The following is a 12,023-nucleotide window of genomic DNA, read 5'->3' as shown; positions in this document are numbered from 1 at the left end:
CAAAAGCACCTGTACAAAACTTCTGCACTAGGAAAAAAATCGTAAAATTATTCAGAGAACTAAAGTACTTCTAAATTCACCATCAAGAGGAAACGATTACACACTCAACAGTTACTTTCTCTGACCAACTCAATAATAAGTATGTTGGAGTGCAAGATGTAAAATCAAAATTGAAAACCAAAATCCTGGGTTCTTATCTCTGATTGCAGCAGTGAGAAGCATAACATAAAAGGGGAGGTTGGTCATGTTTGGACATGGCTTTGCTCTAAGACCAGAGGTAAGGCACAAGTCTAGTCTTAAATTCTAAAAGGCTGACATTAGTAAAGCTTTGCACTAACAGAAAACAAACCCAAGGATCCGTAACTCTTACTAAAAGAAATACTGAATTGTTTTACTGAGAAAACACTGGGGGACGGGCAGAATTGATAGAAAAAGTAGAAAATGAATGAAATAAAGGTTTAAAAAATGATTTATTCAAATACTATCAGGATCTTGCAGAGGAGACTACTAGGACAAGAAACTAAACACTAACATCACCTATTTTTCCCACTTCCTCAAAATTCCTGAAGTAATCAGGCAACTCAACTATATACAAAAAAAAATTTACCAAAAATTGAGATTTTAGTTTAGAAGTTTAATCGAATTCCTACCAGCAATTATATTTTTCAGTTGCAAGCAAAGCGGAAACAACAGAAGCCAACAAGGTCAGCCGACAGCTCACCAGATGAAGAGCCAGACGAGAAAATCTCCCCTACGGAAGCAATGAGGACAAGGCAGGTGGGTAACCCATCAGCAAACTCAAACTCTCAGCACAGTCCCATGCGTTTGGAGGTCGGTGCAGTACTGCAAAAGCTGCCTAACTATCTTGCATACATTGAAGTTTCTCCCTTTAGTTAATCATTACATCGACTCTCCTCTGCTCCTCTCCTCTCACGTGTTCGCTTTTTAACTGTATAGAGAATAAAGGGAGTATCTGCTGCAACTACTGCAACCTTTCCCCATTTTTATTCCTTCCACGTAAGGCACTGCTGTGTTTACCTACAATCATTAATTCCATACTATGGCTGTTTTATGACAGCAAGACCTCCCAGTGATCACACATTCAGATAAGAAAAAAAAAAATCACATCAGGTTCCACAAACACTTTCAAACACAAGCATGGCATGGGGTAAGCAGTTTCTCTGTAACACTGTATAAAAACTTGTAAAAACCCTGATGAACTTACAAAGAAGCTGTCTCCCTTTTAGTAAGGAACAGAATCCATCTGTAAAGACTGTAATATGACTTCTGCACTGCTTACCAATGTCAGAGCAGGCCTACTTAATTCATCACTCTGTCAGCAGGAAATCCTTGCTCTGTGTATCCAACATCATCTGCTCCCAAACAATGAGAGTTCTCAAAAAGAAACTGTTTGGCTGTAGTTAGCTATAGTTAAAATGACCGTACTGAGGATCCACGTAATGCTATGGTGATATAAATTCAACATGGCCAAAAAAGATGCAGAAGTCCTAATTCAAAAGCACAAATGACTCTGATAATTTTAATCACGGCAAATCAGGTGTTTTTTGTAGCAGGACCAGAGCACAAATATTTCCACAGTAACTCATTATAGCATGGTGAGTCCACTGCACACATCATGCTGAAAATAGGGGCCACCAGAGTCCTTCATCTTGTTTTTCTCAGAACTCTCTGAACTGGGCAAGGATCAACACTTATTTTTATTTTTTTTTAAGTACTAACTTAAACTTATTTTCATTCTGTGTTTTGAACTTCACCATTCTGTACAGAGAGCAGATGTAATTAACTGAAAGCAGAACACTGTCAGAAGGGTGCGGCTCCACCCAAAGACGGAAAATTCATTTTCCAGATAGAGGAGAAATTTGACAATTGGGAGTTTGTTTGTACCGCAGGCATTGCCAAGCTGTACCTCCAGCAAGGCGAGATGAACACAGGCTGGGAAGGAGCTGTTGTTTACGTGCAGCTCACTCTTGGGTCAAGAAATCTGAAGCAAGCAGCAACTAGAAGCTGCTATTCACAAAACAAAAGGCAGATTATTCTATGTTCCTTTGAGATCTACGAGTGGGCAATAACAGAAGTTTAACATTCTTTTAAGCATGAGGAAAAACAAGCATGGAGCATGTGTGTGCATATCGGGACAAGTCTTCCAGTAACACGACAGAGTGGGAGCAGGTTTTGGATAGGTGATGTTGGGGTGCCCAGCCGGGCACTGCAGCACAGCCTTCTGCCTTGGGGATGGCAGAGGGAGTGCACAGACTGCAACGTGTGCTCAGCAGCACACGCAGTGACTCACCAGTTATACTGGACTTAGTCAAGGGCAAAAATCACATACATGGTACCTTGGGTTTACAGATTAAAAGGTTTGCAAACGTGGCAAAACTTCCCAAGCTAATTACTCCAGCACAGCTTCCCACACGACGCCTCTCAGTGCCTTTTCCTTATGTTCATGCCACCACTTCCACTCAGTCAGCAGGACATCACGCTGATAGCGCCGTGCCCATGACTTTCATTCTTCAGATGGGGTAAAGAAACCCAAATGCCTTTTAAAGCCTCTTGATCAACAAAAGAAGTGCTTTGCACACGTGGCAGGAGCAGAGGAGCAGGCGGGCAGCCACAGGCCCTGCTCCTGTCACATCCAGCACCCAGCTGAGCAGTTCTGCACCCCACGTGCCACATTTCTTTCTGAAGCAAAGCAAACATCTTCAAGAACTTCTTCCAGGCACCACTTGTTCAAGACTATCAAAAAAAAAAAAAAAAAAGTCCTCCTCCCCCCAGTCATCATAAATCTCCCAGTGGGAAATAGAAGTTTTAGTTTTCATACAGCTCTCGAGTAACTTTTCAAATGGTGGATCCTTCCGAGCATGAAAACCAGAGACAACTACATGCAGGTCACACTATACAATGGTCAGAACACAATGTAATATTGCTCTGACCAGCATCATAATCATTTTGCTATCTAAACCTGAGTTGTAACCACTAGAGGGCAATTACATACACTCAGATTCTATTTTAGTAAAGTGAACCAATTCTATGAAAAAAGTACCTATCAGAAGATAAATAATCTTCTGGTTTATTTTCTGAAAATATTTTTCATAATGAAAGTGGCATTAACTGTAGAACAAACATTGTGGGTTGTCTATACTGTGAATTCCATCTTCATAGCCTAAAGCCCTCGCACACGAGCTGAACATTCACAATACTTCTCAGACTTGAAAAATAGGTTTCTCAGCTTCAATGTTCCTGCTACTGAAATTACATAAGCTATTGCAATTCTATCCAGAATAAGCAAGCATGTGTAAAAATCAGTGCTGTCAAAGCCTTTTCAGATTAAACATAGGAAGTGAACTTCCTATCAATTGTGAAAACACATCTAGCCAGAAGAAAGCCATATGCTCCAAAGGAGCCGGAATTGCCATGTGGATTTTTTCCACATCTAATCAGCGGCTCAAAAATATTGCTGCTATGAGAACAGTGAGGCTTTTCCCTCACAATTTCTTGAAACGTGTTCCTGACTTTTACTGTCTCAAGTTTTGCTACCATTCATTATCCAGACTCTCAGAAGAACAAAAGAGAAAGTCCAGAACCAAAAGCAAACCAGAATGAGTCATTCACTAAAAGAACAAGAAAAACAACTGGGAGAAGGATATGCACTGGTAATTCAAAGCAACAACATTTTAAGAATTATTTCAAAACTTAAAGTTCTCCTAGAAGATGGAAGAAAACTCAGCAAGCTTGGTTTCTGCAGTCATTAAAAATGATAATGTCATTGAATAGACTTAGAATAGATTCAGTGCATTCAAGCACTCATCAAATCAGGCCCATTGACACTGGCTCATCTATTCTGTGGAACAAAACCTGACAAACCCTCAAACTCAGTTCACATGAAACTCATTCTGCATCCCCAACAAGCACAGACTTCCCACAGAAAAAATGCACCTGCTCTTTAGCAGCAGGCTTTGACATACTAAGAGGTTTGTCATCCAAGCCTAAGTTTAATATGGCTAAAGACAAGACTATACTTTGATTAAAGAAAAATCAGCAAGTCTTTTTTGCTACCTATAATTAAGTAGAGCAGTCTAGTATTACTATTAAGTTTTAATAAACTTGAATTAGGATCAGATATTATCCATGGTTTATTTCAAAGGAAAACAGCTTGGGTTTGGGGAATTGATGGCATTAAGAGCAGCATGACTAAATACACATTCAAGAGAAATGAAGCCTCCCCATTGCTGGTTCGATATGCCTGCAAACACCAGGCATATCAAACCCTACAGATAATGTGAGCTGGCTATGTTTCATTGGTTTATTACAGCTTTGTTTTATTTCAGCACCAACTTTAAAAAATAATAATTGATTCTTTTACTAGAACAATCTGCTAAACTGATTTTGATGAAGTGCTTAGCGCTCAAAAATGTGTAAAATGCTCAAACTGAGGACTGGCCAACCAGTCTTAAAACAAGTGAGATACTAATATTATAATAAAAAAAGGAATAACTATTTTATAGGTAAATCAGTAACAGCTCTCCTGCTTGCTTACAGATTCTATACAGTGAAGGTACATAACCTGGAAGACAGGAGCAACAAATGAAGGGTACGATTCCTGTACACAAAGCACCTTTCCACATTGCTCTCCTCAGCAGGCAGTGTTCAGCCTGAGGAAGAAGTGCGGCCTTTTCCTACCGGATTTCAGGCTGCCTCCTTCCCCTGCTGCCACCTGACAGTAGCTGCAGAGGGCTGAAGCAGCAGCTTAATTTTAGATACTCTTAAGTGAGGCTCGGCAGCAGTTCCTGGAAAGAAGCGTGCACAGTGGCCCAGCTTGTACGTGTCTCCTGGTTATACTGGATAGCACGTTCCTTGACAGCACTCGGTATCTCCCATCTAAGTTTTCAGGGAAGCGTCACGAATCAGTTCTCTTCTTTCTCCTCTGTTATCTGCACCCTACCGAGCTCCTTCCTTCTCCTGGGGTCTGCACTGCAGACACGCTGTGCCGCACACACGCCCGCTCTGCTCTCCCAGCCATCTGCTCCAGGAGCCGCTCCGCAGCACACCCGGCTTCCTCCCTCTGATCCGCTTTGGTTTCTCTTGGAAGGAAAACTGGGCATGTGGAGGAACTGAGCGCAGACGGGTCCTTCCCACCACGGATCTGAGTGTGTCCAAAGCATGTGAGCCACCAGAAGCACAGCACAAGACATCCTGTGCTACAGGGTCAGCCTTCAGCAGAAGGTATCTTAAAAACAAAGGGGTGCTGCAATTGCAGACATAAGCACAAGAAATTGTTCTTATGGCCCAAAAAGACTTTAAAAAAAAAAAAAAAAAAGCAGCTTTTTTATATATCATGTCTTGCTTTTTCATGCCTTTCTTAAAGCTTGCTTTCTTAAAGCTAGGTACAGGAGAAACATTCCGTTAATCACCATCTCTCACACTGTTCAACTGCACTTTTCACACTTAATTCCATACAGCTTGAACAACTTATCTACCTGCAGTGCCCACACACACCCAGCCAGCCTGCAGGCTCGAGCAGCTCCACGCCTCCAAGCTTCCAGTCCTGAGCTCTCAACCACACTGAACGCCAACCAGCTCAAAGCCTGACGATGCGCACAGCCAGCAGCGGTCACCTTCTGTCAGTTTCTCAACACTTTTATAACCTCAGCATTTCCTAACAGGCTCATCGGGAACAGCGACATTTTCTTCACTTCCTTTTGAAAGGTTTAGCTAGAGAATTTCAACAACAGAAACAGTAAACAGATCAGCCACAGTAAGAGTTCAGAGTAACAAAGCAAAAGGAAAATCCCAGGACAACTCACAGATGTCCTGGAAGAAACCTAGAGGGCATTTTTATCCACGTCTAATTGCTGTGTTTAAAATGATTTACAAACACACTAAACGTTTTATAATTTTAAAGCCTCTCTGTATTTCAATCAATCATTCATATAACTAATAACCAATGGAAAGTTTTTTCACTAGTTTTCACTAACTAAAAAGAGTATTTTAAGCACTAAATAAAGCAATTCACTCAACAGTAACATTCTGTAAGTTACAGTAAAAGTATTACAGCACTGGGTTAGGGCCAAAATGCCACATATTTACTTCTTTCCCAGTGGGACAGCAGCAGTCACTGAACTCTCTCAGGAACAACCATCACCTTTTACTCCATCATTCCTCTCCTTCTAAAGGCTCACTCACTCTTGCAATTACCCATGCTTTGCCCTGCAGACTCAGGAAGAGGTGTGCCCAGGTGAGTCAGTGGATCAGCAGGTATTTCCTTACCACTTCAACTGCTCAACTTCTCTCAGACTTCCACGCAGCCATAATTCCAACTGAAGATTCAATACATACCAGAAGAGTTCATTCCCTAACTCACTCCAAGCATAAAACAAAATTGAAAAAAAAACCACAAAAAACCCACCTTGAATCAATAAAAAATTAATTTACTAAAATGCTAACTCTTATTTTGAAAGACACACAATTCATTTTAAAGCAGTACAATCCTTTCATTATGCTAAAAGTCACTCTGCAAATATATAAGCATCAGAGTAGTCTGTCTGATGAAGGAAATTCTAATCTGCTATACAAAAGGCTCACAACAAATGCTGCTGCTGCACTGTCACAATGATGGCCCTATTTGATGCCTTCAGAATATTTTGATAGAACTTCGGAAATTAAGCTGAGAGAAATAGGCATCCTTAAAAATGAAACATTCAAACAGCGAACAGAAAATTTTCAAGGAAAAGCTTTGTTACCTTAAATGATAATTGTAACTTTTAAGATGATTTTTTTCCAACAGCATAAAAGTCTGCTCTTCAAGCACTAAGCTTAATCCAGAAGTAAATTTTAAAAAGAAGAAGTGATAACACGCTTCCTGTTGTGTTTTGTTTTAAGAGCAACTTGCAACCTGAAGCATGCAATCCAACTTCAACTGTTTTAAAGTTTCAGTATTCCCCTTTTCATAGCTTCATCCACTTGCAACTTCAATCATCTTCCCTGAATTTCCAACGGAATCAAACCCCATGAGCATTCACTGTTCTGGTGTTTAATTCACTTACCCAGTTTGTTTATCCCTAATACTGAGAATTCGTCTGCGCCTGAGTGCTGTACAAAGCTCACACCCACACTTCTCATATCTGACTGTACAGAGGTGCTTCCTGTTCCCCACAATACCTGAGTGCTCCCAGACCTTTTTATAGCAGTCTCAAGAAGTGATTGCTTGTATTATGAGGAGTGTGAGATACGGAATCAGAAAAGTTGTGTCTAGCTTTTCACCTCACTCCTTTTCTCCCAGTTTTCTCTCTCCAGCTCCTCACAACGCTTACCCTTGATTTCATCAGCCATGCGACATTTACCTTGAATCCATGCAGACAAAAGGTGGAAGGAACCAAGGCTGCAGCTGAGATGGGACACTACCACAGTTCTTGTGAGTCTCCCTCTCCTCCTCCGCTGAGAGGGGCAGCAGTGGGAGGAAGGCAGCAGCCAGGGTCACGATGACTTTCAGGAAGCCACGTGTAGACTCTGTGCAGTGCCCATGAGAAAGCAGTGCTTGAAAACAGGCAGCAAGTAGATAAGGTAGCTCTTTATGGAAAGCTGCAATCCTTTTTCCTCCCTCATCACCAGGCAGACTACATGGACAAACAGTTACACACAGATGCACAGCACAGACAAGGGAATTGAAATCTACAGTCCAGCTGTTTTAAGAGCAGACCATGTGTCAGTGTGTGGATGAGAGGACAGATGGGGAGCCTGTAAAGTAGAAAGCCTCGCACAGAACTTGAGAAATAGCTTGGGAAAATCCTGTGTGCTCACAAGCTTTCCTACTACAGATTTGTTCTCATCTCTTCAATTTTGTTATATACTTTATTAAGTATCAGTACTTTGCAGAACTTTTTTTTTGTCATCTCAGTAGAAAAACTGAAGGGAAACTTTAAGCAAGTCTACAAACTGAAACTGCATTTGGCACTGTATTTGGTTTAAATGGTTATATGCTTGTATTACAAATAAAATGAGGTTACTACCTAAACAAAAACCACCACCACCACCCACCCCACACACCACCAGTATAACTCACAAGCCAACTGATGTACTCACAGCTACAAGAAGATCAGGTGAATGCAACAAGGCTCGCTCTGCTGCAATGCTTTTTTTGCTGCCTACTCCATTTGACTCTTCCTGTCACTTTACCAGACCTTCCCTAACACTGCCACAGACACCTTGCACTAAATGAGTTACCAACGAAACGTGCAGGTTCAGTAACCTTGGACTTTCTGAAAGGTATTTTCATTGGATGATGTAGAATATGTTACCAGGTTTTATTTCAAATTGTTAGTTTTAGCTGCTTTGTGAAAGGAGCTAGAAAAAATATATTGAAGAAAGTATTTCTTGATGTGGACCAAAATCCTGTAAGACAATAGAACTAGAAACTAAGCAGCATGATTCTTCTCTGAATGGCAACGCTGAGTTTTGCAGAAGGTAAGAAAGAGCCATGTTCTACTACAGCCTGCATTATCTAATTTCTCAGTAGCACTGCAGAAAAATAGCAAGACATACAAGCTTCCTGCTATAGGACATGTTTAGATTTTACCCAAATGTAATACCAGAACATCTGAAAAATGTTTAATAGTTTACTTAGGAAAAAGCAATACTTCATGTCTATTTTTCAGGCCTTGAAGTCACTATATTTAAGAAAAACAATCAACTAAAGTACTTAAATGACAGCATTCTCAAAACTCCTAAATCTGGCCCAATACACCCTTAGCACATTAAGAAACGATGTTAATTATTGTAATTGAGGCATTTAAATGATAATGCCCTTACAACCCTCAAGGATAGGCAGGTATCTGAGCACTTCACACTTTAAAGAAGCTGCACTCTGACTTCATGCTTCTGGTTATATAGAATAAATATACAAGGCATCCCTCCCACTGGAGCTCGTCCTCGAGCAAGGTCACAGAGCTCTTTCCAAAGGCTGCTTCTTCAAAGCAGATAAACTTTCTCCTCCCTCTGTTGCCAACAAACAGAAGTCATACTTCAAACACTGCATTAAAAAAGTGAAACTCCAGTGCAGCTGAAATTGCTCAAAAATTGCTCCATCGGGAGAACTGGCTCTCTGCACCAGCTAGAGTCCACATAGAATATCACTAAACAAAAGAACTTGCTACAGTAATTAAACAAGCCCTCAGACCTGCTCGCTGACACAAGTCTGGAACCAGCACTCCAGGCAGCTGTGTGAGTGAAGGCACTGCATCTACAACTCCTCTCATTCTGTGCTCATCTATTACCTACATTATTTTCTTCCACCCAAGTGAGACATCATCAAGAATGACAAAAAGCAAGAGCTTCCTTTTGAATGCAGATAATGGACTTCAGTTTGAGATCACAAAAACATCGTAGGAAAGTTGAGCACTGTCAACAGTTACGCAGCACTTTCATCTAGCACAGATGGGACTTGGTCTTCAACCACAACCACCTCAAGAAAAAGAGTATCTGGGAAACCTCAGCATGAACCCAACGATGGAATAAAATCCTTTTATCCACAAGTATTAACAAGCACTTATTATTTCTCAAATCTTTCTGTTGACCACAAATGTTTGCATTGTGCAGGAGACAATATAGTTTCCACTCAGCTTTTCTCACCTATATAAGAACTGTCTAAAGCAATATTCAAAGCAGCATTATGTAACATACTTTTTAGACTTAATTTAGGCTGAGGCATGACACCAGCAGACAGATCACTGAAATAATGTAACAAGATTACAGCTCCCTGAACATTAGACTCAAAACTACATTCTCATTATAGGTTTTTAGAGAACGCTAAAAAGCAATTATTGCTGTAAATCTTTTGGAAACAAAACTGCAATATAAATGAATATGTGTACAACAAGTTTAAACTACAAAATACATCAAAGAGTACAAGTTACAGATCTCACAGGAAAGACTAGTCATCAAGATTCTTTAAGATTACATCATAAAACTTACATCACCATCCACAAGTCATCCAACATCTACCCTGGGAAGACTCAAAATAAAGCTTTGCAAGAAAGGGAAAAGAAAATCAAATGCGTTTTCATTTGATCAACCAGGGGAGACCAAATAACCCCACCTACCTGTACATCTGCATATAGGACTGTTCTAATTCAGGCACACTTACTCTGTGTTATGAAGCAAGGATGTCCAGAAGAACATGCAGGAAAGCAATCTGGTTAAGTAGCTCAAAGAAACCAGGACAGCTGCATTAGGGCAGGTCACGTTTTGGTTGGTCAGTTGCAAGGGGGGTGTTTGGGATCTTTTTTTAATTTCTTTTTTGTTTTAACCCAACTAATGCCTCTCAAGCCCATTTCTGGAACGTTGGGGCAGACTAAGTGAACTTACAGCTAAAAGGCAGATCTGTATTAAAGGTAGTATTGTGCAATAAGATGTGTTGTATAACCTGTACTGACTTCAGTAGATGTTCAGTACACAGGTACCAAAATAGAACACAAATTTTAAAAGTTGTCATCATAAGTCAATACAACACAAAACACACCAAAAGCATTTCCCCTTCCATCTATGTAAAAGTTAAAATCCTGCCCAAACGCACCAGACACAGCTTTAATTTTCTAATTAATAATCAGATTTATGAACTTAACTAAAAATAAGGCCAATGGTAAAGAGACTTAGAATACCCGTGTGTTTCTACGCTAACATAACAGCAGCCTATGAGATCCTCCTTCCCACCAGAAGGAAGTCTCTGTCTGCTGGCACAAGGTTACAAACATATTGATAGTCCTATCCAAAGTCCTGTTTCAACAGCACAGTTGTAGCTTTACCTTGTGTCAGCTAATTACACAGATTCCAAAAACAGATATTCTCTATCTAAGATGATTTCTATTCCTACCTCTTCCAGAAACTCTGGAATATGCAGTCGAGGAAAAGTTCTCGAAGAGGAAGATTTAAAGATACCAATTTCCTCTTTGAGCTTTTAAAAAGGAAGTCGTGGTTGAGAGCTGTAAGTGAAAGTGTTATTTCCACCCCTATGGAACTAGGAACATTACTACATTGTCTTTTATCTAGAACTTCTTTTCTAACAAGAGAATCTCTACCTGGCGTATTCTGTTGGGAATCTTACAGATGCACTGAAAGTTCTAGATCTTCAGAACATACATGAATTAAGACAACAGCAACACAGAGTAACAGCCTACCTAGCAAGTACTAGATTCTGTCCTCAGAAATTATTTTGATCAAAGCAGCTACAGATTCAATTCTATACCTGAAATTCTACCCCGCGTCCACAAACAACCTACTCAGTCCTACCTTGGAGCTCAGGATTGGGCTAGGTGACTTCCAGCATCACTTACCCTGTGACAACACGTCCTTGCCACACAATTCGGTGGTCCTCATTCACAGTACTGCAACTTCCTTCAAAGCAGACACTGTCCTAACTATGCACAATGACTAACAGCTCTGGAATCCATAGAAACAAAAAACATTTCAACAAACTCGTAGTTTGCCCCTTGATAATATGTGATTATACTGACTCCACGTAGCCTTAAAAACCCTCTGTCATTTAGCAAATGGAGTCCCTGTAATGATAATAATGAAAATAACAAGGGGCCACAACTACCTTTCAAGATCAAAGACAAGAACAGCTTGTCTGCAGAATGGATTCTTTCACATACAAATATAAAAAACCTTGACTTTTCCAAACAAAATTTAGAATAGGAAGAATTGCAAATAATTCATTAATCCTCCTGAAAGACCATATTTTTTTCTAGGAGTTGGAAAAAGTAAATCTAAATGTAGAAATGCTAGAATAAAATTGCAAGTAATAGCACTGCCAGAAATGATTTACAATGCTACAGACCTTAAGTTCATTCACCTATTATAGCCAACAGCCAAATCAGGAGCGGTCAATTAATTGTGCCAGAAGTTATGGGGAAAGTCACCAGAAATTTAAAAGGCAAACAGAAGCAAAAATCCCAGCTTTGCACAGCCAGGAGATCTGGCTTCTACCCTTACTGTTAAGTATGACATGTCAA

General features: G+C 40.2%; 1 protein-coding gene across 17 annotated transcripts in view; it reads right to left on the bottom strand.

The window, feature by feature from the left end:
* The window catches only part of SLMAP (sarcolemma associated protein), an 84,852-nt gene that overhangs the window by 65,213 nt on the left and 7,616 nt on the right, over positions 1 to 12,023 (bottom strand). Inside the window, exon 1 of one of the 17 annotated variants that reach the window (XM_090148193.1) lies at positions 7,359 to 7,751. The exons of the other annotated variants lie outside the window; for them this stretch is intronic. The gene's annotated coding sequence lies outside the window, so the exon portion shown is untranslated. Of the gene's footprint in view, positions 1 to 7,358; positions 7,752 to 12,023 lie in introns of those variants that run through there. 17 annotated transcript variants of the gene reach the window in all.

The sequence above is a fragment of the Phasianus colchicus genome, chromosome 11 (genome assembly GCF_987193195.1).
Source record: "Phasianus colchicus chromosome 11, bPhaCol1.hap1.1, whole genome shotgun sequence".
Taxonomy (NCBI): domain Eukaryota; kingdom Metazoa; phylum Chordata; class Aves; order Galliformes; family Phasianidae; genus Phasianus; species Phasianus colchicus.
This window is presented reverse-complemented; position numbering and strand designations above follow the sequence as displayed.